General features: G+C 35.1%; 1 long non-coding RNA gene across 1 annotated transcript in view; it reads right to left on the minus strand.

Moving 5' to 3' along the window:
• The window catches only part of LOC150095085 (uncharacterized), a 49,859-nt gene extending 44,542 nt beyond the window's left edge, over positions 1 to 5,317 (minus strand). Inside the window, exon 1 of the long non-coding RNA XR_016550193.1 lies at positions 5,195 to 5,317. This is a non-coding gene — a long non-coding RNA (uncharacterized LOC150095085). The remainder of the gene's footprint in view (positions 1 to 5,194) is intronic.
• Positions 5,318 to 6,000: the final 683 nt, after the last annotated feature.

The following is a 6,000-nucleotide window of genomic DNA, read 5'->3' on the forward strand; positions in this document are numbered from 1 at the left end:
TGGTTGTTAGGGTTTTAGAAAAGTTGCTAAGAGCTCGTATACAAACTGGAAAGAAAAGATTATCTCTGGTCAGCACGGATTTGTTAAGGGGGCGTTCTTGTTTCAGTAATCTCGTTAACTTTTATGATCAAGTAACAAGAGGGGTTGATGAGGGAAATGCGTACACCGTAATGATTTACGGTGTATGCATTTTCTAACGTTTGCTTTGCTAACACTTTGCAAAGGCATTTCATAGAATGCCGCATGATAAGCTGCAATGTGTGGGTTTGGATATTTAATTGGTGGAGTGGATTGGCGATTGGTTGTCGGATAGATATCAAAGGGTTATGTATGGAGAGGCAATATCGGGGAAAAGGAAAGTTACTAATGGAGTTCCATAGGGGGGGGGGGGGTCTATGCTGGTGCCGCTACTTTTCAACCTTTATTTCAATGATATTGTCGCTGAAATTCAAGAAGATATTTAGTTGTTTGCAGATGACGTGAAGCTGGGGAAACTGAGAGTAATGCTGATGTAGTGGCTCGTCAGGGGGAATTTGAATGGAGATACCAGTTTAATGTTGCTAAATGTCAAGTTTTGAATTTTGAGATCCGTAGATGGGATACTACATACTCTATATGACGAAGTATGCTGGAGGAAATTCAGGAAGCATGGAATCTTGGGGTTATAGTGGATCGAAATTTGAAATTTAAGGAACATTTTGCAAAGGTAATTAAGACAACTCAGAGAACTGCTGCGATATTAAGACGAATTAATCAGCAGAAATAAAATGGTATTGATTCCATTGTATAATCCTGATCAGGCCACATCTGGATTATTGTGCTCAGATTTCGTCACTGGGATTAAGAAGGGATGAAGGTATTTTGGAGAGGGTGCAGAGGCGGTTTACAAAAATGATTCCAGGACTGTGGAATGTTAGCTATAAGGATAGATTGAGGTCATGTAATCTGCAGAGTTTGGCTGATAGAAGAAAGGGATGATACGATTAAGATTCAAATTCATGAGATGTATTTACAGAACAGATACTAAGAGAGATTTTTCAGATTGTAGAAAATAAGGGAGGCGCGAGATGTATATATATATATTTTTAGGTGGAGAGTGGTGGGTGAGTGGAATGCATTGCCTGAGAATATTGTGAATGAGTTTAAGCTTCAGTATGATAGATATGTTTCAGGCAGCAGAGATTTTTTATGTCTGTGGACGTGTGTAATATTTCACATTGTAAGGTAATATGATGTATACTTCTCATATAATCAATCTTGTAATGAGTCTCATATAATGAATCTTTGACTCCAAGAGAGTTGATGTAATAATAACAATAATAATAATAATAATAATAATAATAATAATAATAGCCTGACCAAAGCAAATTAAGGGTGCCATGACTTCCTGTTAGTTACAAGTGAAGTTCCTTTTAATTAAACCTTTAACTATGAGCTTCATTCGTTAGCTTTCCAGTATGATTACTGAATTAAAATTCATTGCAAACCAAAATATCCAATCCCTTATGACGATAAAATCTTTCTAAATATATATCTATGGAATACTTCTCTCTCTTACTAAACTAGATCACATGTGCTTGTCCATATTTCTTGTCCCCCAATTATTGCCACTTCTTGTCCATTTTTATTTATCTTCAAATTATCCTGTACAGAGCTGAGGCATCTAAACAAGTGACCACTCTCTCCTGGTCCATGTCACCAATAAAGAGATAAAATTCAGTAAGTTTTGAACCTAAAATAATAACTTGTTATGTGAATTCTGGATACGACAGGTTGTAAATCAGTAGCACACTAGTACCTGAGTGTATATATATATATATATTATTTTGTATTATTTATAAAAAATTTTTTTTATATATTTTGTTTTTCGTATTTGTACTTACTTTGCCTCCGAAGAGAAATATTAGAAGTATTAAAAATGTTTTAAAAATCATCTGATAAATTAATTTTTACTTTTTTTGTTGCTAATTCTATTTTTTTTTTTTTAAGTTTTTAAGTTCCAAGCATCAATAATTCAAGTACTTTAGCCTTCATCATGGAATTTTGAAATTAGGAGAGTGGGGTGATGACCGGCTGCTCAGAGATTCAAAACGCGATCTAGATATTGGTTAAGGGCACTTATGACAAACCCGGTAAATGGGACGTTAATCCTTGCGTCACATCAACAAGCAGTGAAAAAAGGGACAAGTTTCTAGCTGAAACAGGTTGTCTTCGTTTTTCTAAGTAGGAAATGATGAGAATGTAGGGGAAAGAAGCAGACCAAACAGGGAGACCCTGTAAGGGCATTAACACACCGTTTTCTTCTTGTTTCTGGAGCTTCTAAATTTCCTAATAACCTGTTCGTTTGTCACACATATACATCACATGGAAGAGTTGCTAAAAGTGGGGCATATCTGAAATGCTTACTCCGTGCGGTCTTTATAGATCACTTTGGAAAAAGGAAAACCAAATTCCCTCTTTACTGGGATTTTTTCTTCTTTTTTCTCAAAAAATAAAATAAAATAAACATAAGCTTCTTGTGTTTCAGATGACACGTCACGCAAATTCGTGTGTGTAATACAGCAGGCTCTTGTTGGGAAATAATGGTGACATACTTTGAACAATCAAGTCAATGTACAAAACAAGACTCCGGTCAGTTGGTACCTATCATTATCTTGTTATGTGAGTTACAAAAGAAACAAATTGCAAACACCGTGACTAAACCCTATTTCGTCCCCTGAGCCAAATGAATTGGTCTCGTGGCATGTGGTTCGAGTGTGATAAGAACACATCGCTCTTTCGCAAGTTTCCTGAATAAACCTACGAAAAAATGCGTGTGACCGATTTTTTTTCCAGTAAATATTATCACTACTAACACCTTCTAATCCGGTGTTTTTCAACACTGGAGGAGAGAAAGAAAAAAAGAAGTAAATGTTTTACTTTCATCACAGCCTTGTATGTAGTCTTTCATAGTCTCTAGGCTAGTTTTAATTGTTTTTACTATTTTTCCACACACATTTTTCTCATTTTTAAATAATTTAAATTATTTAAAGCCGCTATATATATATATATATATATTTATTTTAATATAAACGGACTAAAAATCCGAGAATTATAACAAGTTGAGATTTATTTGAAAACGCAACATGTTTCGGTCGGGATTGACTTCATCAGGCGTTAAGAATATAGAAAGCTATTAAAAGACACTGAAAAAACATTGAGACACTCTAAAGCTATACAATTATAAAGCTATAATATTCGACTGTAAATTACAGTTATCATGAACTTGAGCTATAGTCCGTGTTAAAGTTCTATTGTTGCACACCTGTGCGTGTGTGGAACCACGCGATCTCCAGTATCTGATAGCAGAGCTGAAAGAGTCATGCAAATTATAACTGAGATTATTGTTCATATGAAGAGGGTCCAAGGTGATGTCTTTTGACTCGACAATGCGGCGTTCTACCTCATCGTGGCAAATGTGTAGGTTTGAAGTTGTTGTCCAATTTAATTCATGTGGGCGGCTTTCGTTGTTCGTGTTTATTGAAAACAGGACATGGCCTGATAGGGCAGTATTCTCTTGTAAGCAATGTCTCTCTGGTGTTCCTCGAGACGTAGGAGGATAGATTTCTCCGTTTGGCCAGGCCATAATCTATCCTCCTACGTCTCGAGGAAAACCAGAGAGACATTGCTTACAAGAGAATACTGCCCTATCAGGCCATGTCCTGTTTTCAATAAACACGAACAACGAAAGCCGCCCACATGAATTAAATTGGACAACAACTTCAAACCTACACATTTGCCACGATGAGGTAGAACGCCGCATTGTCGAGTCAAAAGACATCACCTTGGACCCTCTTCATATGAACAATAATCTCAGCTATAATTTGCCTGACTCTTTCAGCTCTGCTATCAGATACTGGAGATCGCGTGGTTCCACACACGCACAGGTGTACAACAATAGAACTTTAACACGGACTATAGCTCAAGTTCATGATAACTGTAATTTACAGTCGAATATTATAGCTTTATAATTGTATAGCTTTAGAGTGTCTCAATATTTTTTCAGTGTCTTTTAATAGCTTTCTATGTTCTTAACGCCTGATGAAGTCAATCCCGACGAAACATGTTGCGTTTTCAAATAAATCTCAATTTGTTATAATTCTCGGATTTTTAGTCAGTTTATATTAAAATAAATATATATATATATATATAACATCAGTATAGTGTTGTTCACTACACTTTCAAAAATCCGATCTCTTATAAGACATCCTAAGCCTAAGCATCACAATCTGAAATATCCTGGCGTATATAAATAAACTATGGTGTGACCGTAATGTTACTTATTATGGTCAAACTAATAAGTCTATTGAACTTCGTATGGAGGAACATAAAAGAGACATCTCCTATAAAAGATCACATGCTAGTGCCTTATCCAGCCACATTGTCTTCTTTAAGAATCCTCATGATAATTTTAGGTCACTCAATTTCCTGGGATAGATCTGAAAACATTTTCCTCTGCCATGATGAATTTGAAAGCAAGATAGTGGAATCCAGGGAGATCGTCCTTAATTCTGAACATTTAAACAACAATTTAAGCTATAACATCCCTGATAGCCATACTGCTGTTATTCAGTACTGGCGTTCTCGAGAATCTGCTACTACGCAAACAACAAACAATGGCACGTAAAAAAGAACAACTTGAATGTTAATACAACGTTTTTTATTTCAACTATGGATTGCAATTTATCTGTGCTTCTCAGTTTTTTAGACTCTTCAGTTTTTATTATCGTTTCCTCTTCCTAAAAAATAGCTGATGAAGGCTGTTAAAATCCGAAACTAGTTGTGTTTTTTTATCATTAAAGCTTTTAATTAATTCTCGGTTTTTAGTCATTAAATATCTTTCTGTATGTGTGTGTGTGTGTGTGTGTGTGAGGATGAATTTGAAAGACCTATTATAGAATCAAAAGAAATAGTTCTGCTGGACCCTTCACACTTGAACAACAATGTAAGCTACAATTTGCCTGATTCACATAGCATAGTAATCCAATACTGGCGCTCTAAAATTAGCTGTCACACACATTCAACTCATGCCAACAGTAGCACGCGGTCACCTATTCAAATATGACTGTTTCTATTCTGCTTCTTTTTATTAAGCTAGAAAGTCCATGTTTTTTACCTTGTTATTTTTATAAATCTTATGTTATTTCTTACTCACCTGAAGAAGTCGGAACACCGATGAAACTAGTCGTGATTTATTAAAGGTTTTTGTTATACTTTCTCGGGTTCTAGTCAGTTAAATTTTAATCTTATAAATGTATACATCCTGAGTCAATCCTAATTGCAACGATATATATATATATAAGTGTGTGTGTGTGTGTGTGTGTGTGTGTGTGTGTGTGTGTGTGTGTAAGTTTGCAAAACCTACAGTACATTTTGTAATAAACAATGTTTGCTTAGACCCGATGTTGAATAAAATTTTAGTCTTCATACGTTTATAATAATTTATTTATTAATAATTATTAAGGCATCTGCGTAACGTGGTGATAATTTCTATGATGTTTAATCAGCGGAAATAAAACTAAGGACTCTGATTCTTGTCACCGATTAAGAGATGATTTCTTCCCCCAGCCGATTCTAGATTATGTTAATATTTGGAGAAAGCAAGTTTTTTTTTCTTTTTTCTTTCCCTTCTCCAGATTTTAATCCCACAATTCCACAATAAAAATAAATAAATAGCGAGTGTGCACAACACATGTTATTACATTCCAATGAATATTAGAATCGGGAATATCGCCATTCATCTAACAAGCCTCAAGCAATGCGCTGGATTTCAACGAAAATTAGAAAAGTGAGGAACATTTTCTACCACTTTTCAAAAGAGTTAAGCTAAAAAAATCGTCTACTCTCTTTGGAGAATAAAAAAAGTGTTAGAGATTTAATTTAATAGTAATATTAGCGCTATGCGTAGTTACCTCCCAAACCAATGGTTGTTTGAGTAGCAATGCTACTTTACTAGGGAAT

This window comes from Typopeltis vanoorti, chromosome 21, assembly GCF_054136105.1.
Source record: "Typopeltis vanoorti isolate ZY-2024b chromosome 21, IOZ_Tvanoo_1.0, whole genome shotgun sequence".
Lineage (NCBI taxonomy): Eukaryota > Metazoa > Arthropoda > Arachnida > Uropygi > Thelyphonidae > Typopeltis > Typopeltis vanoorti.